This window comes from Monodelphis domestica, chromosome 3 (genome assembly GCF_027887165.1).
Source record: "Monodelphis domestica isolate mMonDom1 chromosome 3, mMonDom1.pri, whole genome shotgun sequence".
NCBI lineage: Eukaryota > Metazoa > Chordata > Mammalia > Didelphimorphia > Didelphidae > Monodelphis > Monodelphis domestica.
The window spans coordinates 374,869,141-374,895,039 of record NC_077229.1 but is presented as its reverse complement, the minus strand read 5'-3'; the positions used below and the strand labels follow the sequence as shown (position 1 = coordinate 374,895,039).

Below are 25,899 nucleotides of genomic sequence, written 5' to 3'. Positions count from 1 at the left end.
TTATAGTTATTTGTGAATAGCTTATTATCTCCTATTAAGTTTTATGTTCCAAGATTGCATATTTTTATTAAACTTTGTATCTTATTCAGCACCAAGGTCAGTGATCTGTTAAAGTTGAGACTTGCCATGGACCTGAGACTAATTTTAGATATTATTAGAGGTTGTTAGATATAATATAAATAGAGGACAGAAGTAAGTAAGAGCATGATCTAATATTTATAATCTCGTAAAGATTATAAAAATTATTGTCCTGGGAACAGATTATTATAGATTATTATGGTTTTTAGGATCATTATGGTCTCTGATGATCTTAAAAACCATAATAATCTATAATAATCTGTTCCCAAGATAATAATGATGGTTACTAGTGATAGTATAAAAGAAAAATTGTACTCTAGAAACAAGGCTTATAATCAATCAGTTCTTCAGCCTTTTGTACACAGGAATTTGGAGGTAAATATGGAAATCTCTAAGGGTTAAGGTTACCCTTACATATTATTGTGACCACTTCTGAAAAAAGTGCTGAACGTTGTAAGCATTGTCAGAGAGGCCCCATCATTTTCAGCATTCTGCACCTTTAGAGAAATCAAGATTTAGTGCCCATTCAAATCTAAATTTCTTTTTAGTTACTCTGCATTTTTGAGGAATTGTTTTTACTGTTTAATCTTCATCAAAATAAACAGCATTTGTTTTAACTAGTCTTGTTTCTGTAAGCTTATATCTGCTCCTTCTGTTAACTAACCAAAAATGTTTCTTTCTACTGTGGCACAAGCATTTCATGCAACAAATTGCTTCAGGAAAAGAAAAAAATAAAAGAAGTTTTCTCTTGAGATCAGACTCCAATGCTTCTTCCTTGTTCTTAGGTTCTGATTCATAGTTGATTTAAGTCTTTTTGTAGCCTGAAACTATTACTATTATAGTAATTTCTCTATATGTTATCTTCCTCCCCAAGTCCACATAGCCTCTGACACTGAGTCTTTCCTTGGTAACAAAGAAAAAAATGTTAAACAAAAATAATATATACCTTGTCTGACAACATATGTATGCAACATTATATCCTCTAAGATCCCTTCTAGTAATAAATCTCGAATCCCAATATCCTATGGCTTCTCTTTGAGGAAATGAGAGATGTTCAATTTCCTCATTTCTCCTCTATCAATCATTTTAAATGCACAATATACAATTTTATTTTATCAATCTTTTTATTTGAAATTTAGTATTCAGCATACAGATTGCTCTCCTAGTTCAGTTTACTTCACTCTGCATCAATTTGTGTGTCTTCCCAAGTTTCTCTGAAATTTTCAGTCATTATTTCTTATACTATAATAATATTCTCTTACAATTATACTTGGCAAATTATTTAAATTCTACTCATCTGAAGGGCATCCACTTTGCTAATAGTTCTTTTGTTTCAAGAAAAGTATTGCCATGAAAATTATAGTTTGTATATATAAATATCTGTATGTTTATATATATATACATATATGTATGTATATATATATATATATAATATGTGTACACATATATATTAAAGTCAATGAAGAGCAATGAGATTTCCGGCTCAAAAGAAGTGGCTAGTTTACTTATTTTTCTCAGCTAATGCTAATTGTTTTCTAAAATGAATTCATTCACAATTCTAGGAATCCATTGTTGTATCTGTCTTCCCACAGGCAATCTATGTTGCTGGGTGCGGGATATAATTTTGGGGTTTATTTTGATGTGTTTCTCTTAGTATGATTTGGAACAATTTTTCCTTGGGTTCCTAATAATTTTAATTGTTATTTTGAAAACAAAGTTATTGACTACATATTCATTAGGGAAAGGCTCTTGGTATTATGTATTTTGTAATTTCCTCTATATCTTGAATGGTTAATGTCCTCTGAAAGTTCTTGAGCAGGGAAGTGATGTAGATTGATGTAAGCTTTAGAAATATTTGGAAAATTCTTGATCTATTGATCATATGTAACCCCGGTGCTGCTGTTCCCTACTAGATGTTTTCTATAGGACTTGTTTTTAAAACTCTTACTCATTTGTTATTTCTCTTACATGCCTCATTTTCTTACCATCATGCTCTTCATTTTTATTGATATCTCATACTTCTGATCAGGATGTTGGAATGATACTTGCTGCTTGCTGTCTCTGGTTTTATTCTCTATGGACATTCCAGTTTTAGTCCATTGTTTCTCAGTTTTATCATTGACTCTGCTCTTGACTTATTAATGATATCTTGTACCTGTAAGTCAACATCTTGGCACAGTCACTTTTCTGCCTTCTACAGAGTATTTCTACTAATATGTTGTAGTATAACTTTCCCCGCCTAGTACCTTTCACCTAGAAGCAGGGAAATAAAATAAGAGTTTATCATTATAGTCTAGGCAAAAACTGATTTTGAAAAATAAAGGGGACTGTTAAAAGCAATCATAGCAGTTTCCCAGGGTGCTTATTGACAGATGCATATTTTAAAATGATATGTAGAGAAGATAAAAACAGAGCATATAATAGAAGATGAACATACTAAAGTAGCACAGACAGCATAGGAATAGTGTCAGAAGGGCTGAATCAAACAAATTTTTAAAAAGAAATGAAGGGAGTAGATTGAGTGAATGCTATAAATTTAACATACTAAAAATGCAGGAATATATTTGATAAACTGCCTCATTATCTTTAGAGGAAAACTAGAGAGATGTGGATTAGATGAAAGTTAAATTAGGTAGATTTTTTTAAAATGATGAAATACCAAATCCAAAGAATAGCATTCAATGAATCAGTATAAACTTAGTAGAAAGTCTTTGCTTCAGATATCTTTCCTGGTTATGTTCTGCTTAACATGTTTATAAATAATTTAAGTTAAAATTTGGATATCATGTTTTTCCAATTTGCCAATTGCTTAAAGTGGAAAGGGACCTTAGATATCATGTCTCCGTGATCATAGAAACCATAGATCTAGAGTTGGATGAGATCTTAGAGGTTATCTAGGTAAATTTAAACAATTTCTACTCTATAATATATTAAACAAATGACAGTTCTAATTATTTTGAAGATTCCTAGAAATATGTCAGGTCACTACTAGGACAGACCATCATTTCTTTTCATAGTTCTAATTCATAGGAAAGTTTTCAAGCCTAAATTTGTCTCTTTGCAAGTACTGCCCAATATTTCTAATTCTTTTCTTTAAGGATGAACAGAATAAATCTAATCCCACTCTTTCAGGTAACAGTTCTTCAGATACATACATTCATTCATTCATTCTTTAAAAAGTTTTAAGTAAGATAAATTTGAAATTCTACATTGGAGTTCAAACCAACTTTTAAAAGCACAGAACAGATATAGAAGAACTACACACATGTGCACACATACAAAATGTGGAAATTTTAGTGGATTGTACTGGAAACTCAAAATTATTCAAAGGTATGTTAAGAGTACAGAATTTCTGCTGGGAAAACTGGAAAACAGTTTGACAGAAATAAGTCACAGACCAATATCTGATGTCATATGTCAAGGTAAAGTGAAAATGGGCACATGATATAGAAATAGGGTAAAACCATAAATGAATTAGAACAGCATGGAATCATTTACCTGTCAGATCTATAAGTAAGGGAAGATTTTGTGTCCAAATAAGACATTAAACTAAAAAGTTTCTGCAAATAAAAATCTAATGAAAACAAGATTAGAAGGTAAATATAAACTGGAGGAAAATGTATAGTAAGTGTCTCTGACAAAAATAACTCTTTTCTCAAATATAGAGAAAATGAGTTAAATTTATAAGAGTAAAAAACAATTCCACAATTTACAAATGATCAAAGAATATGAAGGGAAAATTCTCAGATGAAGAAATTAAAACTATCTTTAGTTATATAAAAATGCTCCAAATCATAATTAATTAGAGAAATTAAAACAACTCCATGGAACCCCTTCACACCTATCAGATCACCTATTATGACACAAAAGGATAATCATACATATTTGGAGGGATGTGGAAAAATTGGGATACTAATGAAGTGCTGGTGGATCAGACAACAACCTTTCTAGAGAGCAAACTACAGCCATGCCCAAAGGAGGCATAACTTTGACCCAGCAATACCTCTACTATGTCTATATCCCAAAGAGATCAAAGTTAGGGGAAGTCACACAAATAAGATCAGATCTAAACAATTGGAAATAGATTAATTGCTCATTAATAGGCTGAGCCAATATAGTAAAATGACACTTCTTCCTAAATTAATCTCTATATACAATGCTATACCAATCAAACTACCCCAAATTCTCATTGAGCTAGGAAAAAAACCCAGTAACAAAATTCATATGAAAGAACAAAAGACCCAGGATATCAAGGAAATTAATGGAAAAAAATATGAAGGAAAAGGCTTAACTGTAACAGATCTCAAACTATATTATAAAGTGGCAGACATCAAAACAATCTAGTACTGGCTGAGAAATAGAATGGAGGATCAATGGAATTGACTAGGCAATCAACATGCAATGATAAATGATCATAGTAAGCTAATATTTGACAAACCTAAAGATCCAAGTTTCTGGAAGAAGAACATACTAAAGATAAAAACTACTGGGAAAACTAGAAAACAGTATGGCTGTAATTGGGCATAGAGCAGAACACCATTCCATACCAATGTAAAGTCAAAATGCATATCTTATTTAGAAATAAAAAGTGATAATAAAAACAAATTAGGGGAACACAAAGTAGTTTACCTGTCAGACCTATGGACAGGTGGAGAATTTGGGTCATAACAAGACAGAGAACATTATGAAATGTAAGATAGATAACTGACTACATTAAATTAAAATGTTATTGTACAAATACAAGCAATGCAACCAAAATTAAAAGGCAAACAAAATGGAAAACATATAACAAGTCTCTTTGACATAGGCTTCATTTCTCAAACACTTAGAGAAAGAACTGAGTCAAATCCATAAGAATACAAAACATTTCCCAATGGACAAATGTTCAATGGATTTGAACATCTGTCTATCTATCTTTATATCTTTATGTCTATCTATCTGTCTATTGAAAGGGAATTTAAGACTCCCTTTGTTTATTTTAATTTAAATCAGTCAAGAACTTGGAGTGCCCCTCCTTTTACACTTAATCAGTCAGACACTTGAAGATCCTTTTACATGAAAGCTCATACCCTCAGAGAAAGGAGTTCTCACAGGAAGTAAATCCTACAGGTACTGCCCATGGGGTAGTGCCAGGCAAATTAAGAAACTATGATTGGTTCCTGAGATGTGATAGATCAGCCCACAGTGAAGGGAAGTAGAAACCAGAGAGACAAGAAGTGGCATGGAAAAAGGGCTTATAAAAAGTCGACAGGGAAGAGCTGAGATTTCATTCTGCACTGGGGGTTTTGGATTGGTGGCTCTTGCTGAAAGAGATTCTGCATTGAAGAATCTTGATGAAAGAAGGATTCTGCATTGGTTTGCTTGGGTTAAGGAGACCCTGGCTGGAGACACTGACTTTTTTGGCTTCTCTCCCGTTTTCAGTGAGATGCTCTCTTTGGTGAGGATCAGTCTTTGCAGCATCAGATTCTCTTTTGGTTGGTGAAATGCTAGGCTGGAGACACCCTCATGGGCTGGTGAGATTTGCATTTGGATTCGCACTTATGGTCTGGAAACACTCGGATATGGACTTAGGCAATATTTTCTACCTCCTTCTTGCATTTCATTTCCCTCTCTAGTATCTCTACTTAGCTGTAATAAAGCTACTAAAGTTACTAACATGCTCATAGTTTAATTTTTAATTATTATAAATGGAGACTACAATCTTTTTAACCCTTAATTTGACCAAAACCAATTATAACTTACTTCTATTTACATAGAAGTGGAAACTTTGAACAATGTGGAAAAGCTGTGGAGAGGCAGATTTCAGCTTAACATAAAGTATACTTCCTAATAACTAGAACAATCCCATTATGACATGGTACCTCAGAAAATGGTGGCTTCCATCCTGGCTGGAGGGCTCCAAAGGGGACTCAATGACCATTTATTAACAAAGTTATAGCAAGGTTATTGGCTGGGCACAGGGAGACCTGACTGTCTGTTAATGTTTTTCCCAAATCAGATAGAAGAATTTTCTACTTTAAGTACTGATAATTTTAGAAGAGAAATTTAGAGAAAAAGGAATATCCCATGAGGCAGATAATAAAAAAGCTATGTGAGTTGGCAGTGAGTTTTCTGAAAGACTGCGAGTGATTGGGCATTTTGAAGAGCAGCTGGGAAAAAAAAGAAAGAAAAAGAACAAGTCAAGGGAAACATGGCTCATCTTGACTCGCCAAGAAAACCAAACAGTTCTCCTGAATTTTTATTCTTAAGTGACTCAAAGTGTGCAAGGATGCCAACAACAACTGGCTCATAGAAAACATTTGCTTTATTAAAAGTTGGGGAGAATTGAACTCTGGTATAAAGAGAAAAGGCATAAATCTGGGAGAAAATCTTGTGGCATCCATTCGTTCATTCCTCTAACAATCACATAGTAATTTCCTGCTGTGTGCCAGGCATTGGAAATGTAAAGATATAAATGAAATAATGTTTGCCCTCTGGTAACTGACATTGGGAGGAAGAGAAGATAGCACACACCCATAGAAGTAAATTTATACATTTATGTGTATACTCAGGTCTATGTGCACATATGTAATATATGAATTCTTATATCTATATATTTATATTTCATATACCTGAGTATATAGTCTAGATATTTCTATACACACAACATTAATACAAAGTAATTTGATAAGTAGAATACTAGCAAATCAGGACATTGGGTGGTACAGTAGATAGAGCACTGAGCTTGAAATCAGGAAGACTGACAGTGTCGCGAGTTTAAATATGGACTCAGACCCTTATTCTATGGGTATCCCCAGTTTAATAACTTTTGTTTGCCCTGGTTCCTCATCTACAAAATGAGCTGGAGAAGGAAATGGCAAATCACTCTAGTATATTAGCCAAGACAATTCCAAATGGGGTCACAAAGTGTTAGACATGACTAAAAACAACAGCACATCACACTAGCAAGTAGGTGGATCATAACTATAAAAACTGTATACCAACAAATGATAGGAAGTGATCCTTGGTCTGTGAAGCCTTGCCCTCTTACTGCCTTTCTGTGTGGAGACATTGCTTTCCTCCTCCATGTCTTCCATGTGTCACTAAGTAGTGACTGGGCTCAGCGCCAGGGCTGTTTGGTCTCTGCAGTTGAGGAAGGAAGTTTCTGTATTCTGTGTGCCTTTAAACAAATTAGTGAAGAACTGAACAGAGGAAAGCCTTTAGGGTCTTTCTTTGTAGAGGATTTTCTATATGACTGTTTTATTACTGTAGTTACTTCTGGGAAGGATTTTAAAAAAAGGTGAGATTGCTATATAGGTCTATGTTCCAGGAGTGACTATCACCTACGTGTGAAGAACCCCTTGACTTGGACTCTTTCTCAGATTTCTCCCAGACTAAGCTTTGCCCTCCAAACCAGGGAAAGGTCAGTTGTATTCTCCTTACTCACATCCCTTTGTTTCTACCCAGCTTTACCCACTTCCTAAGGTGTGAAACAATCCATTCCTCAAAATCCATGTTCCCTGTGAACTTTATTTTCCTTCGTTATTTGGCAGGGAGGAGGGGAAGAAAAGAAATCCAATAACATTTTCAGATGTTAGTTGAAGTTGAAATACAAATAAATCCAAACAGAGAAGAATTGGTCTTGCCTCGTGGCTCATATTTACAAAACAAACAAACAAACAAACAACAAAAACACCTTTTCCTTTTCCTAAGATTTTCACATGTTACCTGACATCTATTTTTTCCTGTTAATTAATTTGATTAACTATGTATTTCTCAGTCAAGATGGTGGATTAGGGGCAGCCACCCTGCTGAACTCTCCTGACCCTCCTCTCCATACAACTTTAACATAACTCCTCAAACCAAACTTTGGCCGGGCAGTGCCTATAAAAAGTTGTGGTGAAGTATTTTTTTCAGCCCAAGAGAATTTAAGAAGTAGACAAGAGAAGTCGTAACAGAGGGGTGAAAGATCTGGTGAAGGTTTGTCCAGAGTCTAGAGCAGCTGCCTCAGCAGCTACAATAGCAGCAGCTTCTGCAGTTCTCAGTCCAGAGTTGGTGAGAGGTTGTACAACTAGTCAAAAAGAGATTGCAGAGGAACCTGTGCTGGCACTGGGTGCAGCTAGCTGGTGCTAATTGGCAACTCCATTCTTCATTTGCAATTCTGGGTCACAGTTCCAGGGTAGAGAGGAACACTTTGGGGTCAGTTACCTGGGAGCAATGGCTCTAGTCACAGTACCAAAGCAGAGAAGAGTACTTGCAGTCGTAGGAGATGGGGCTCATTTCCTTGGTCAAGACCAGAACACAAAGCAAGAGAGAAATGACTACACCTCCCTAAAGATCACACCAACTTAGAAATACCCCAAACTTGCAGATTCCCAGAATAGCTCTAAAAATGACAACATAAAAAAGCCTTAAGCAAGGGACAGTGCTTCCTCATACCTACATAAAGTTGGAAGTCAAGAAATAAAGTAGAAAAGTTAACAAACAAACAAAAAAAGAATTAGTCTTTAAAATGCTATCTTGGCATTTTGTTCTTCCTGATGAATTTTATTACTATTTTTTCAAGCTCTGTAAAATAAATCCTTGGTAATTTGTTTGGTATGGAAATAAATAAGTAAATTAACTTAAGTAAAATTATCATTTTTATTATATTAACTCAAACTATTCATGAGTAATTATGATTTTTCCAGTTGTTTAGATCTATCTTTATTTGGGTGAAAAGTGTTTTGTAATTGTTTTCATATAATCCCTCAGCAGGTATATTCCAAAATATTTTATGTTGCCTGAAATGATTTTAAATGCTTATCTATCTTTTTCTCCTGAGTTTTTTGTATATGCTTTAGTTTGAGGTGGAGAGGTTAAACATAGAAATGCCAATGATCTATTTTACATTCTGCTACTTAGCTGAAATTGTTAATTGTTTTGACTAGTTTTTAAATTGATTCTCTAGAAGACTCCAAGTACACTACCATATCAACTGGGAAAATAGATAATTCTGTTTCTTTATTGACTATTTGTATCCCTTTAATTTCTTTTTTGTTTGTTTTTTTTTAATAGCTAACATTTCTAGTACAATATTTAATAATAGTGGTGATGATGGATATTTTTGCTTCATTTCTGATTTTATTGAGAATGCTACAGATTTATCCCTGTCACAAATTGTGATTGCTCTTGATTTTAGACATATACTTTTATTTTAAGAAATGTTCCATTGATTACTATGCTTTCTATTGCTTTTAGCAATAAGAGGTGCTGCATTTTGTCATAGGCTTTTTCTACACCCATTGAAATAATCAAATGATTTTTGCTTTTTTTATTGATATGGTCAGTTATGTTGATAGTTTTTCTAATATCAAATCATCTCTGCATTCTTAGCAAATATTCCACCTGGTCATAGTATATTATTTTTCTGCTATATTGTTGCAATCTCCTTGTTAGTGTTTTATTTAAAAATTTGCATTGATTTTCATTAATATATTGGTTTATACTTTTCCTTATCTGTTTTTGTTCTCCCTAGTTTAGGTATCAAAAATATATTGGTGTCATAAAAGAAATTTGTAAGATTCTTTCTTTGTAGATTTTTTCTAATACTTTAAATAGAATTGTGATTAATTATTCCTTAAATTTTTGTTAGAATTAACTTATAAATTCATCTGGCCCTGGGAATTCCTTCTTAGGGAGCTCCATTTTATAGGGTTTTTAAATAAAACTGACTGCTAGCTTTATTTATTAGATCAATTGTTTTTTTTTCACTTTCAATGTTATTAATCTCTCTTTTGATTTTTTGGATTTCCATTTTAGGCTTTAGGTAAGGATTTTTAATTTATTCATTTTCTAGTGTGTTTTTTTAAAGTTGTAATCCCAGTTCATTGATTTGTTCTTTCTCCTTTATTGATGTAGACATTTAGAAATATAGATGTCCCCCTAAGATTGATTTGTCTGTACCCCAGAAATTTTGGAATGTTGTCTCATTGTTGTCATTTTTATAATGAAAATGGTTGTTTCTATAATTTGTTCTTTGACCCATTCATTCCTTAGGATTATATTATTTAATTTACAATTCATTTTAAATATATGGTTCCACTGTCCTTTATTAAATCTAATTGTTACTGCATTACGGTCTGAAAAGGGTGCATTTAATGTTTCTTATTTCATTTATTTGCTTGTGAAGATTTTTATGTGTTAATACATTCTTAGTTTTTTTTAAGTTACCTGAACATTTAAGAAAAAGACCTACTCCTTTCTATTCCCATTCACTTTTCTACATAAATTCATCATTTCTAAGATTCTATTAAACCCCTTGACTTTCTTCTTCTTTATTTAATATTTTGACTTATCTAGCTCTGTACTACAGTTTTACTCTCTATTTACTCCTATAATTTATTTAAATTTTCCTTTAAGAATTTGGGTGCTATGCTATTTGATGCATATATGTTTATTATTGATATTACTTCATTGTCTACAGTGTCTTTTCTCAAGAAGTAATTTCCTAGTTTATCCCTTTTAACTACAGCTATTTTTGCTTTTTTTTTTTTCAAAGAATGATTGCTATCTCTGTCTTTTTCACTTCAGCTGAAGCATAAGAGATTCTGCTCCAGCCCCTTATTTTAACTCGGTGTACATCTCTCTGCTTCAACTATGTTTCTTATGAAGAAGATATTAATGGAATCTGGGTTTTGATGCATTTTAATCTGCTTCCATTGTTATGGTTGAGTTCATCTTATTTCCCTCCATATTATTTTCTCCTGTTTATCCTTCTCTCTTTATTTTTAATCTATCCTTCCCCTAAGGTCTGTTTTGCTCCTGATTACTGCTTTCTTTCATCTGCCTTCCCTTTTGTCCCTCCCTCACACCCCCTCTCTTATTTCTTTTCCCTCCTACTTCCCTCTTGGGTAAGATAGATTTCTATTATCAATTCAGTATGTGTATATAATTTTCCTTTTTGAACCAATTTGGATGTGAATAAGGTTAAAGTATTGCCCTCCCCATACACATAGAGACACACATTTTCTCCTTCCACTGAAAAAGCTTTTTTTGCATGCCTATTTTAACTGAAATAATTTCCCCTATTCTTCCTCTCCTCCCCCATTCAACCAGGGCATTCCTCTTTGTCAAATACCTATTTTTTATATTATCCAAAAATAATGAATTCATGTGTACACTTTTTAATGTAGAAAATGTCTGTGTCCAAGTAATAATAAAATTCTTGGAAGAGACATGGATTATCTTCCCATATATTAAGATAAATAGTTTGACCTTAGGGAATCCCTTATGATTTATCTTTCATGATTACCTTTTTAGGCTTCTATTTACTCTTGAATTTGAAAATCAAATTTTCTATTCCATTCTGACTTTTCCATTAGGAATGTTTCAAAGACACCTATTCCATTAAATATCAATTTTTCCCTTGAAGAATTATACCATTTTATAGATATTCTGCCTTTTAGAATATCATATTCCAAGTCTTCTGTTCCTTTAATGTGGTAGTTGTGATTCTGATTCTGATTCCATAGCATTTGTATGGCTTCTTTCTTGCTGCTTAAAGTATTTTCTCTTTGAGATGACAATTCTGGAAGTTAATAGACTATAATATTGACTATAAGCTAAATATAAAACATAATATAAAAAATACAATATAAAATTGACTAATATTTCTGAGAGTTTTCGTTTTGGGATCTCTTTCATATGGTGATCTGTGAATTATTTCAATTTCTATTTTACCTCCTGGTTCTAGGATATCAGGATAGTTTTCTTTGATAATTTCTTGAAATACAAAGTATAAATTCTTGGATAATGGTTTTCAGGTAATACAATTTTTTTTTATCTCTCCTCAATTTATTTTTTGATCACTTGTATTTCCAATAAGATATTCCACATTTTCTACTATTTTTCAATATATTGCTTAATTTTATTTTTTCCTTTATAACTATAAATCATTAACTTCCATTTACTCAATTCTAATTTTTAAGAAATTTTCTTCATTGAGCTTTTGGATCTCTTTTTCCTTTGTCAAATTTTACTTCTTAAGGTGCTATTTTCTTCAGTTTTTTATTTCATTAACCAAGCTATTTTCTTTTCATAATTTTCTTATTTTGTATTTATGTCTTTACCTTATTTTTTCCTCTACAGCTCATTTGATTATGAAAATTATTTTTTATCTTACCCAGAAATTCTTGTTGGGCTTATCCAATTCACATCTTACTACAAGGCTTTGCTTATAGGTATTTTTACTTCATACCTACTTATTGATTTTGAATTTTATGTTATACACGTCAGGATTTTGTACACTGTTGTTTTCAGAGCTGGTTGGTTTTTGGAAGTTTTCTGTGCTTCTAATCTTGTATGACTTGGGCAGAGATGTGGTTACTGATTTCCTGGTCTGCACTCTGGTCCTTATCCAGGAAGTCACTAATTCCTTTTGATTGCAATTGATACTGTTTCTTGGGGTCCCTGACCCTTTGAGGCTAGTGATGATACTTTCTCTCATGGTTTCCACTCCCCTTTAAGAGAAAGTACCCCTCTCTGCCCTTGAAGTATTATCTAGAAGTAGGTATAGGCAATGGAGTTGCCAAATAGCATTTGGACACGAGTTCAGTGCTACATAGTACAGAGGGTAGTAGATAAACTCTTTTTGACAAATTTCTAGATTACCTTACTATTCCTGTGTTGAGAGTTCCTCTTTATATCTGGAGTCCATTCCCTATAGTCAATCTAATAAGACCTAAAGATAAATATTTTTAGAATAAAATTATTTTAATGATGCTTAGTGAAAATAGTTCTTTCCAAGTGCAAAAAAGAATATAGTACCCTCTAGAACTGTATTAGCAAAGGTGTGGCACAAGTGCTCCAGGGTACAGGAGAGGACTGCTTTGTTCCCCTTCACCACACCCGAGGCCATTTTTTCATGCTCTGCCCCACCATCCAGCTGCCCAATGCAAGCACTTTCTCCTTCCACTCTCTCTGGGGTAATGCAAGGGGCTCACAGGTGACTAGAAAGTGCAGTTTGGGCACAATATCTAAAGCTTTTGCCAATGTTGCTCTAAAAGCTCCCCTAGACTGGGAGTAGCATTTGAAAACAATATTCTGTAATCTCTTTGATTCTCCAGGGATAAAAACAAGGGTTATGCTTCACCCTGGACTGATAATTATAAAGAGCTGGATTAAAATCTTGCTTATGATAATTAGCTGTGACACTATAGGCAATATGATTTAAATCTCTGAGGCTCAAGGGTATTTTTACTTTATAAAATTGGAATACCTCTAGTACTGCCTTATAATATTGGTCTCAAATGAGATAATATGAAAAGTGCTTTTGAAACTGTTAAGAACTATATCCATGTCAGTCATAATTAGAATTACCTTCAGGCATTCCAGAAGAATCATTTACATTTACAACCCAGATCCAGTTTGGTATTCATAAAACACATTTTCAAGAATATGACTTTATATTTCTTATAATTTGGAATATCAAGCTGTGTCCCTTTGTAAGATTACATTTTAAACTTAACCACTGAAAAAATGGGCTAACAAGGATGTACTTTAATTACAGAATCAATAATAATTCACCTCAATATGCAAAATTTATGGTACCAAAAATGTGAAAATAACTTACATCTAAACATAATGTCCAAATTTTGAGACCAAAGTCATGATATCTAGAAAAATGATCAAGGTAATTTATGATAAATTAAAAGCAGAGATTACAATCATGTACTAACTTGGCTCAGTTTTCTCTTTTTAAGCTACTTTTTGATTGTCATTATCAGAGATTCCAACCTTATATTGCTCAAAAACCTGGGTTTCATTCTAGGATTTGTTTTGTCTACATTATTCCCAGAGAGACTAATGGTTAATGATCTGCTCCTTAGCACACTAAGCAGCTAACAAACCAGACGGATAGAAGAAGGCCTAATGACTAACTTCATTGGGATTACTGCTTCATTAAGGCCACTTCTGTCAGCCTGTCAGTCATCAATGCCAAATGGGGCAAGGTCAAGTTACACTTTATTTGTGTAGCCCCTCCCTCAAAAAAATGTGATCCTGTTTTGTTTGGAAATCAAGTTGACTTTTGAATTGAGTATTTTTTTTTTGTCAAGTTCTGGAAAAGAACTTATTTCCATTGCTGATAGTGTTGACATATCCATCATAACAGCTGAAATACCTCTGAATTAGTCTTTTAAAGGGAAAATTTAAGAACAGTAAAAAAATAGTTTTTCCTTGCCTCTCATTTAAACCATAGTTTATGCAGTATGACATGACAAAGGTATTTCACTAATAACTGGTTCTTTTAATTATACAGCTTCAGTAATTTGGAACTTCCGTTTCCTTTTATTTTGTTTCCTCACTTTTTTTTTTATTTGTTCCTGAATTATTCTTAGACTAATCAAAAGGTCTAAACTACCTGTTTACTGTATAGTCTTGCTTTCACTTGATTCTGAAGAAAGGCATTTTGAGGTCCTAGTTAGAAGTAAGTTCATGAGAGAATATGTCCTGACATCTTATATTTGTAAGATTTTGGAGCTTTCACAAATTTCTGCATATTATGGCATGGAGGTGTCCCTGGATTCTCAGAGGTTTTGATCCAGAAAATAAGCCCTAGCAGTTGGAAAGTCAGGAAGACAGACTATTATTGGCAATAGATTATTTCAGAGATGTTCACTGCTAAATTGACTTAAAAGTAATTAATTTGGGGAGCCATACTTACAAAAATGTTGATATCGCTATAGTTAGAAGAGGAACTGATACAAATGAGATCACAACGGCATTGATCTTTGATGTATTGAAATATGACTGTCCTTTAGAAATGAACATGAGGAATTCAGAGAACCAAAGAAATACTTTTATTATAATCTGATGCAGAGCAAAGTAAATAAAACTACATATATGCATTTTCAATATGTGTATATCTATAGTCTTCTTTGAATACAGTGTCAAAAATTATGTACCTAATAACACTAAAAGGAGCTGAAACTTTGATTGATTATATTGACCAATCTCTATTCCACAGAATAAGTAATGAATCATTCATCCTTCCTCTAATAGAGAAATAGGGAAACACATTAGTTCTTCTGTGTCTGTTGTTGTTCAGTTGCATCCTACTCTTTATGATCCCATTTGGGGTTTTCTTGGCAAAGATAATGGAGTAGTTTGCCATTTCCTTCTCCAGCCCATTTTACAGATAAGAAAACTAAGGCAAAGAGGCTTGCCCAGGGTCAGATTAGCTATGAGTGTCTAAGACTAGATTTGAACTCAGGAAGAAGAAACTTCCTGACACCAAGCTCTCACTTTATCCACTGTGCCACCTAGCTGCCATTTCTGTAGATTTCCTTTAATTTTTTTTTATTTTTTTTTCCCTAGGGAGAGTTTAATGCAGCATATATGCTAGGAAATTAATGATATAAAAATAAAAGCATACAGATTAAGCTCCTGGAGGCAGGGACTGATTCCTTTTTGTCTCTAGCACCTAGTATAAATCCTGTCACATATATGCTTGTTGACTTATTAATCATGTCTTCAACCTGACCTCTGATTTCAAAAGCATAGAAAAGTACCAGTGAGAAACTTTCTCTGTAATGAAAATTAGTACCATCCCCCAAATTAACAATCTTAATTTTAAAATAATATTTGATTTTTCCTATTGCATTTACTGACAATTTTTAACAAATACTTTCCACAATTTTAAAATAAAAAAATTTCTTCCATCTCCCTTTCCCTCCCTGCTTCATATTATGGGAAGTGATTTGATCTAGGTTATACATGTGTCATAACCTAAAACATGAAATTAACAGTCATAAACAGATACCTTGGGCACTAAAAAATAAAATAACTTTCGTAGCATCTCATAGCTAATGATCTGTTGGCTGCAGAACTTGTAACTAGTAGTTCCTGATATCAACTCTTTTTAATTTTTTTTAAACTTTAAATTTTTATTTAGAATCATTTTCCATGGTTACATGATTCATAGTCCTCCCCTTCCCTATTCTCTCCTCCCCTCTACCAAAGCCGACAAGCAGTTTCACTGGGTCATACATGTATTGTATATTGTTGTATCATTGTTCAAAACATATTTCTTTGTTATTCATATTTGCAGAAGAGTGATCATTTAACATAAAAATTACATTCCTATTGAGATATGTGATCAAGCATATATTTATCTAATGGATTTCTGCTTCCACAATTCTTACTCTGGATATTGATAGTGTACTTTCTCCTAAGTTCCTCTAGATTATCCTGGGTCATTGTATTGCTGCTAGGAGAAAAGTCTATTACATTTGATTGTGCCACAATAGATCAATCTCTGTGTACACTTCCTGGAGGTCATTCCAGTTCATATGGAATTCTTCCATTTCTTTATTCCTTTCGGCACAAAAATATTCCATCACCAACATATACACAATTTATTCAGCCATTCCCCAATCGATGGACACCTCCTCATTTTCCAATTCTTTGCCACCACAAAGAGCACAGTTATTAATATATTTGTATAAGTCTTTTTTTCTTATTATCTCTTTCGGGTACATATCAGCAGGACTATGGCTAGGTCAAAGGGCAGGCATTCATTTAAAGCCCAAGTTCCAAATTGCCCTCCAGAATGCTTGGACCAATTAACAACTCCACCAACAGCGTATTAGTGTCCCAATTTCACTACATCCCCTCCAACATTTGTCACTTTCCTTTGCTGGCATATTGACCAATCTGCTCTGTGTGAGGTGGTACCTCAGAGTTGTTTTAATTTGTATTTCTCTAATCAGGAGGGATTTAGAACACTTTTTCATATGCTTATTGATAGTTTTGATTACATCATTTGAAAACTACCTATTCATGTCTCTTGACCATTTGTCAATTGAGAAATGGCTTGATTTTTTGTAATTTTGATTTAGTTCCTTACATATTTGGGAAATTTAACCTTTGTCAGAGAGTCTTGTTATAAAAATGTTCTCCCAGTTTATTACTTTCCTCCTTATTTTGGTTGCATTGGTTTTGTTTGTACAAAACCTTTTTAATTTGATATAATCAAAGTCATTCATTTTAAATTTTGCAATGTTCTTTAGCTCTTGCTTGGTCTTAAATTCCTTCCTTTCACACATATTTGACTATGTTCACTTAATTTATTTATGATTTCCCTCTATATTTAAGTCATTTACCCATTTTGAATTTATCTTGGTATAGGGTGTAAAATGATCTAATCTCTCCCATACTATTTTCCAATTTTCCTAGCAGCTTTTGCCAAATAGTGAATTTTTGTCCTAAAAGTTTGAATCTTTGGTTTTATCATAGACTGTCTTGCTGAGGTCACTTACCACAAGTCTATTCCACTGATCTCCCTCCTGTCTCTTAGCCAATAGCATATTGTTTTGATGACCATGGCTTTATAGTACAGTTTAAGATCTGGTACTGTTAGGCCTCCATTCTTCACTTTTTTCCCATTATTTCTCTTGATATTCTTGATCTTTTGCTCTTCCAGATGAATTGTTATAATTTTTTATAATTCTATAAAAAAGTTTTTGGTAGTTTTATAGATATGGCATTAAATAAGTAGATTAATTTGGGTAGGATTGTCATTTTTATTATATTAGCTTTTCCTACCTATGAGCAATTAATGTTATTCCAATTGTTTAGAGCTATTTTAATTGTGTGAAAGGTGTTTTGTATTTGGGTTCATATAATTACAATGTTTGTCTTGGCAGATAGATTTCTAAATATTTTACATTATGTAGGGTAATTTTAAATAGAGTTTCTCTTTCTAACTACAGCTCCTGAATTTTGTGAAGAAATATATTAAAATGCTGATGATTTATTTGGGTTTATTTTGCACCCTTCAAATTTACTAAAGTTGTTAATTATTTCCACTAGCCTTTTAGTTTATTTTTTGGGGTTCTTTATTTATACCATCATATCATCAGTGAAGAGTAATAGTTCAGTCTCCTCATTGCCTACTCTAATGACTTCAATTTCTTTTTCTTCTCTAATTGCTACTGCTAGGTTTCTAGTACGATGTTGAATAAAAGAGGTGATAATGGGCATCCTTGCTTCACTCCTGGTCTTATTAGAAAGGATTCTAACTTGTCCCCATTGCAAAAGATGTTTACTGATGGTTTTAATTATATATGGTCCTTCTATTCCTATACTTTTTAGTGTTTTCAATAGGAATGGGTGTTGCATTTTGTCAAAGGCTTTTTCTACATTTATTGAGATAATCGTGTGATTTTTGTTGGTTTGATTATTGATATAGTCAATTATGTGGATGGTTTTCCTAATATTATATCATCCTTGTTTTCCTGATATAAATCTCACCTGATCATAGTGGATAATCCTTGTGATCACTTTCTAGAGTCTTTTTGCTAGTAACCAATTTAAGACTTTTGTATCTATATTCATTAAGGAGATTGGTCTGTAGTTTTCTTTCTTGGTTTTTGGCCTGCCTGGCTTTGTAATAAGTACCATATTTGTGTCATAAAAGGAATTTGGTAAAACTTCTTAGCTAATTTTTTCAATAATTTGATAGTATTGGGATTAGTTGTTCTTTTGATATGTTCAATAGCATTCACTTGTGAATCCATCTGGTCCTGGAAATTTCTTCTTAGGAAGTTCCTTGATGGCTTGTTTAATTTCTTTCTCTGAGATGGGATTGTTTAGGAATTCTATTTCCTCTTTTGTTAATCTGGGCAATTTATATCTTTGTAAATATTCATCCATTCCACCTATATTGTCATATATGTGGCCATATAATTGAGCAAAGTAGTTCTGAATAATTACTTTAATTTCCTCTTCATTAGAGGTAAGATTGCCCCTTTCACCTTTGATACTGTTAATTTGATTTTCTTTTCTTTTTTTATTAGATTGACTAGTATTTTATTTTATTTGTTTTTTTTCAAAGTACCAGCTCTTAGTCTTATTTATTAGTTCAGTAGTACTTTTACTTTCAATTTGATTGATTTCTTCTTTAATTGTAAGGATTTCCAATTTAATTTTTATCTGGGGATTTTTAATTTGTTCTTTTTCTAATTTTTTAAGTGTCAAGCTCAATTCATTGATCTCCTCCTTCTCTATTTTCTTGGTATAGGCACTCAGTAATATAAATTTTCCCCCAAGTACTGTTTGGCTGCATCCCATAGGTTTTGGTATGATGTCTCCTCATTGTCATTCTCTTTAATGAAGCATTGTTTCTATGATTTCTTCTTTGACCCATCTTTCTAGGCTTCTCTTATGTCTCATGTTTGGACTTTGCATTTTTGCTTAGCTCTGGCTTATTCTTCAGGAATGCTTGGAAATCTTCTATCTTATTGAATGACCATTCCCCCCAATCCCCCCAAAAGAGTATACTCAGTTTTGCTATATAGGAGGCTCTGGGTTGTAAATCCAAATCTTTTTCACCTTTCTGAATATCATATTCCATGTTTCCTGATCCTTTAATGAAGAAGCTGCGTGATCCTGATTATAGCTCCATGGTATTTGAATTGTTTCTTTCTGGCTGCTTCAAGAATTTTCTCCTTAGCTTGGTGGCTCTTGAATTTAGCTATTAAATTCCTGGAAGTTGTCATCTAAGGGTTTCTTTCTTAAGGAGATCTGTGAATTCTTTCAATTTCAATTTAATTTTATTGTTCGAGGATCTCTGGGCAGTTTTTTTCTTATAATTTCTTATAGTATTTTGACCAAAGTTTTTTTTCTTGATCATAGCTTTCATAATCCAATAATTCTCAAATTGTCTCTCCTCGATCTATTTTCTAGGTCAGTTGTGTTTTTTTCAATAAAATATTTCACATTTTCATCTCTTTTTTTTTCATTCTTTTGATTCTGCTTTATCGTTTCTTGATTTCTTTTGAAATCATTGATTTCTAGATGGTCAATTCTGATTTTTAGGGCCTGGTTTTCCTCTGTCAGTTTTTGGTTCTCCTTTTTTAATTGGCCTATTTCTTCTTGCATTACTTTCATTTCTCTTCCCCACTTTTCCTCTACCTCTAATAATTGGATTTTGAAGTCTTTTTTGAGCTCTTCCAGAATCTGTGTCCAATCCATATTTTTCTTTTGGTCTTTGGATGTGTTTACTTTGCTTTTGCTGTCCCTTTCTGTGTCTGCACCTTGTTCTTTGTCTCCAAAAAAGTCTTTAGAGTTAGGTGTTGTTGTTTTTTGATTGGTTGTTCATTTTTCCTATCTAATTATAGGTAGGCTCTGTTTTCTGGGGATTTGGGGTACCCTTTTTAACTTTAGTCCTTCCTTTATGTTATTTTCTGCTTATTTTCTGGGTTGCTACTAGTTTACCAGTTGGTCTGAGGGCTGAGAGCTCTGAGAATCCCTTCCTCCTACTGATTCAATTGACCCTTGAGATGAAGATAGTTTAAAGACTTTCTTCAGGCTTGGGAATGAACTTTATTATCTCTGTCTGAACTTGATTAGGTCAGGTACTGATCAGATTGTAGCCCTAGTCTTAGGCTTGTGGTTTTGGTCTCAAGTTTTTGATTCAATCAAGTACACCCTGGATTACCCTTTCCTGGAGCTCTACCCTTACTTTTTGTGCCAAAAGGTCCAGGGGATGCTTCCCCTGAAAACTGCATCCCCACCCCAACCCCAGTCTGGGATTCCTGACTTTGCTCTGGGCCCACATGGATCAGCCTCCTTTGGGCCAAATTGCCCTGGGCTGGGACTCTGGATTTCTTCACAAGTTTGCAATTTCACAGGGTGTTAGTTGGCTTGAACCTCTTTTTGCATGGCAGGAACTCAGGGTCTGACTTAGCTTAGACCTAAGTTTGGAACCTGTGAGAGTAGATGTATGGGCAGTGGGGGTGTGGTTTGCTCTTCACTTGGTACTATGCTCACTGCTAGTTCCACTCCCTTCTCACCTCAGTTCCCCAGATAATCTCTGCATACCTTTTGGGGTTTTCTTTTTTTGAAGGTTGTTTCCCTTTGTCTCTGTTGGCTCTTTCACTCCTCTATTCATTTTGTGGTGATATTTTACTTTTGGTCAGAGGATTTTCGTGGTGAAACTGTGAGTTGCTGCCCTAGTTACTCCTCCACCTTGGCTCCCAGAGGAAGTATATCCCTGATATCAAGTCTTTACTCCCTTTCACTGGGAGCTGTGATTGATTGATGACTTTTAAAAATCATAATTTTAAAGGCATTTCACATTTACATGTCAAAACTGGCCAATTTGCTGAAAAGCACGATCATAAACCCCTTTCCCAAATGAGAGCTGGTTCTCTAGTGTTCAGCCTTTCTAACAAGTCAAAGTCCACTTGGCAAAACCTTAATGCCTCACAAGAATCTTAAGATTTATTCCCTTCTGAACTAAACAGAACCTTAATTATTACAATTTAAAGTAACTTAACTTTGAATTTCTACCTAGAGACATTTCAAAAAGTTCCAGTGTTTCAGGTGATTTGAGTACATATTTAACTTTTTTTCTTTCATTTTAGGTGTTATTGATTGACCCAAAGACCAGAACTATGATTAAGGTTGGGGTGAGAGGGAGGAGGAAAGAATACAAGTATCCTAATTTCAATTTGATGTATGGAATAATAGTCTTAATAACTGGAATTATACAAAAGTGTGTTGGACTTCCTTGGACAATATGAAGAGTTTCCTTATAGACTGGATGACAACTATTTAAAAGCATTGCAGAGGGGAATCATTTTCAAGTGGGAAAAAAAAACACATTACTTTTTATTCTGGCATTCAATATTTCAGTGACTGACCTACTTGCAAACAAGAATGTTTTAAGGCTGCAATAGTTTTATTGGGGGTGGGATTGGAAGGCTTCTAAATATGTGTAAGAGAAATGCAAACAAAAAGGCTAAATGTGTCTTGATCTTTTTGTAAGTTCTGGTTAAGGAAAGATAAATGGAAATATTTCAAGGGATGCAAAAATAATTTATTTCAAAGTATGTGACATAACTTCAAAATATATTTTAGACTATCTGAATAATTATAGGCTGTCCTCTATTAGCTGGAACTGCTTATCTGCATTCTGTGTATTATTTAAGATACTATCTTTTCTAGTCATTTTGGCTGCTTATATTTCACAAGAAAATGTCCAAGGAAAGTGCAAAAGGTAAAATGCAAAAATCCAATTACTTGTTGATAGCTGTTTGTGGGGAACATTTGGAACTTAGAAAAGAGGATTGTTTTGTGTTTTGTTTTCTTTTTTTTTTGGCTAAAATAAATGTTTTGTTTTTTGCTTGAGGATTTCAGATATAATTCCAGCAGTGTCTTTTCACATACTTTGGAAAGTTGGCAATATCAGATAAATAATTCTTTAGAGTTAAATTCAGATTAGATTACTTATCATTGATATCTAAAATTTACTGAATTCTCCCACTTCTTCCTCTCCACTGACTTTCATTTTGTATTCCAACTGTTGATTTGGCTTTGACCTAAAAGGTCAGTCATAAGTAAATCAAAATATAAAAGGTAGCATATTTTCTTATAGTGGCTGTAGTAATCATTGAATATTTAATCATCTACTATAATCAGAACCAGTTCATTAGACTAAACAGTGAAGATAGTCCAATTTTTTGCACTTTAATTACCCTTGTCTCCTAGTAACAAACATCAGATCTCTGCCTTATAGATCTGTTTTTCTCACTACTGGACTCAAAAAACACAAATATTCTCTACTGCCTACTGGGTAATGCTCTAATTCCTTTCTTTGTTTACATTCAAGGCTATCCACAATCACCAGTTTAGTCTTAAACCGCAATGGATAGAGTGCAGAGCCCAGAGTAAGGAAAATCTGATTTCAAATCCAGCCTCAGCTATTTACTAGCTATGTGACCATGGCAAGTCACTTAACTGCTGTTTGCCTCAGTTTTCTCATATGTAAACTAGGGTTAATAATAGCAACTACTTCCCAGGGTAATTACAAATAAGATCATAATTGTAAATCATTTGGCACCCAGCTTAGCACATAGTAAGCACTATATAAATGTTAGCTATTTATTATTATTATTATTATTCCAATTTAACTGGATTATTTCCTTTTACCCCAAAATGAACCTTCCTTTTCTATCTGACTCTATGCCTTTGCTAACATTCTTCTCTTTACTTCGAAATTCTTTCTTCTCTTGGTCTACTGAATTTGTATCTATCCTTTAAAGGACAACCAAAATATCACTTTTTTCTATAACAACTTCTCTACTCTAGTTAGTCACTTTCCCCCCCTGCAAGAACTTCACCTAATGTTTTATTATAAATGAATATTAGGAACTGAAAGTGATAAAATTATGGAAAGAACATGGACAGGACTCAGAGGCTTAGAATTTGGCATCTATTCTTAGAATGCACGTGCATATAAACTGTAATAATCATAGAACTTCCCTACTTGAGACTTTCATTATCTCTTATCTGAACTCCTTTATAGATTTCTAACCATTCTCTCTCCATCCTAATCTATCTTCTGCTCTACTGCCAAAGAGATTCTCCTAAAGAAAAAGTCCAACCTCTTCAATCTCTCCTCCCCCTCTTCAACAAATTCCAATAGCTTTCTAAAGTTTTTGTTTGCTTGTTTGTTTTTGTTTTGTTTTGTTTTGGGCATTTACAGCTCTTTATAACTTTGCCCCTTCTACCCTTTCTGGTCTTACACTTTATGTGCACTCAACAATTAAGCCACACTGGCCTACTTGTTCTTCTTGCTCTATGTTCTACCTCCCATCTTCATGCCTTGCACTGTGGTTCCCATGCCTAGAAAGCAATCTCTCTTCATCCTTTCCTCTTAGTTTCCTTCAAAATTCAGCTTAAGTTCATTCTGAAAGAAGTCTTTCCCAGTCTGCTCCTTCCTCCTCAGCTTCTGATACCTTTCCCTTTGACATTAGTTTCTACTGTACCTATTTACATGTTATCTTCTACATTAAAAGACAGCTCCTTTCCCTATCTTGGCATATCCAGTGTTCATCAGAGTGCAATATCTATAGTAATTGCCAATAAATGCTTTTTGACTGGATAAGCATCGATGAATATAAATACTGGAAAAGTAGTATAGGATCAATAAAAAAGTAATGAAAAAAGTTATTTCAATTAAAAGAAATTGGACAGAAAAACTGAATCAAAGTATCATAGTTTTAGAGCTGAGAGAGCCATGCAATCCTATAGTATAAATTAAAATGTTCCCTAAATAATAAAGTAAATATCACCTGTTTTTGTCCAATGTTCAAAAACACATATTATAAAACCCTGTTAAAACATATTTCTTTTCTTTTAAAACTCTTACCTTCCATCTTGGAGTCAATACTGTATATTGGCTCCAAGGCAGAAGAGTGGTAAGGGCTAGGCAATGGGGGTCAAGTGACTTGCTCAGGGTCACACAGCTGGGAAGTGTCTGAGGTTAGATTTGAACCTAGGATCTCCTGTCTGTAGGCCTGGCTCTCAATCCACTGAGCTACCCACCTGCCTCCAAAACATTGTTCTTTTAGAATCTTTACTGTTTGCAGGAATCCATATAACTATCTTCACTGGAAATATTTGAAACTTTAGGTGAATATATTTGCTATGGTCCTGCCCCTATAAGGAGAACCTTAACATTTTACATCGCAGGGTTTAGTTCATGTATTTATAATATATAATCTTTCATTAACAAATCAGTATTTGATCATTCCAAACTTTTTAGATTCATGTGAAGAACATTTGAATCCAATGATTCTAAAGATTCTCTTTTTCTTTTATCTTGGAAATATCTGGCAGTTTTATAGTGTTAGAAACTGCATATTAATTTTAAATATCAGTTGTCAAATATTAAACAAAGGATAATACAAACTTCAAGGGGAAAAATATCTGAGTAAGGAGGGGAAAAAATTCATTTCCTGGCTAGAAAGCTATTGAAAGTTCAGAGCCAGGAAACATATTTCTGAAGGGTGGGGGAGAACTTCCTTGGCTCTCATGTGACTCTCTCCCAACTTTCCCTATATTCTTTCTACCTTCTAACCCTCTTTTCCTCTTTAAATCTCTATCCCTCAAAAAAATGGGAGGGTCACATCAAAACTTTCAGGGCAGGATGTTAAATTATGACCATTTGAAAAAGATGGAGTTACAAATATTTATATTAAATATGTTAAGTGACATAGAGGAAAACTTCTCCCTCCCCATTTCTGGATGGAGAGAAAATCCGCCATTATTTGAGGTAACTTCACTAATGAGTAAAACCCTTAGCCCAGATTATCTGACTGCAGGCCTGAGGACAAACTATCCCTTTTGCTACATGGTTTCCCCCTCTATGTGCAGGGAAGAGTCCTGGGTCCAGAGTCAGATGACCTGGGTTGAGGGCACTGATGATTACTGATGTTTTTGTTACTTAGTGTCTGACTTTTCAGGGCCTCATTTGGGGTTTTCTTAGTAAAGATACTGGAATATTTTACCATTTCCTTCTCCAGCTCATTTTATATCTGAGAAAACTGAGGCAACCTGGGTTAAGTGACTTGCCCAGAGTCACACTGCTAGTAAGCACCTGAAGCCATAATTAAACTCAGAGAAATGAGTCCTCTCCACTCTAGGCCCTCACTCTATCCACTGTGCCACCTACTTGCCATTTTTATGTAGTTACCTCAAGATTTAGTCAAACTTCAGAAGTGCTGGAGATCAACTCTCTTATTTTACAAATTAGGAAAATAAGGTCGGGAAACAAATTGCCAAAAGCCACAGAGATAAAAACATCAGAGGCACATTTGAACCCAGGTCCTGAAACACTAGAGCCAGATCTTTACTTTGTATCCTTACAGCTTTATATTTCTATGAGCCTCTGTTGCAGCACCCAGAAAGCCAAGGAACTAGATGTAATAATCTCTATCGTTCTAAATAAAGAATTCTAAATTACTCTAAATAATTTGGTTCTAAATAAAAAAAAATAAACCTTTTTTATTG

General features: G+C 33.7%; 1 long non-coding RNA gene across 1 annotated transcript in view; it reads right to left on the bottom strand.

Annotated features, from left to right (window-relative positions):
* Positions 1-25,899, bottom strand: part of LOC130458469 (uncharacterized) — a 69,963-nt gene that overhangs the window by 42,355 nt on the left and 1,709 nt on the right. The gene's annotated exons all lie outside the window — the stretch shown is intronic.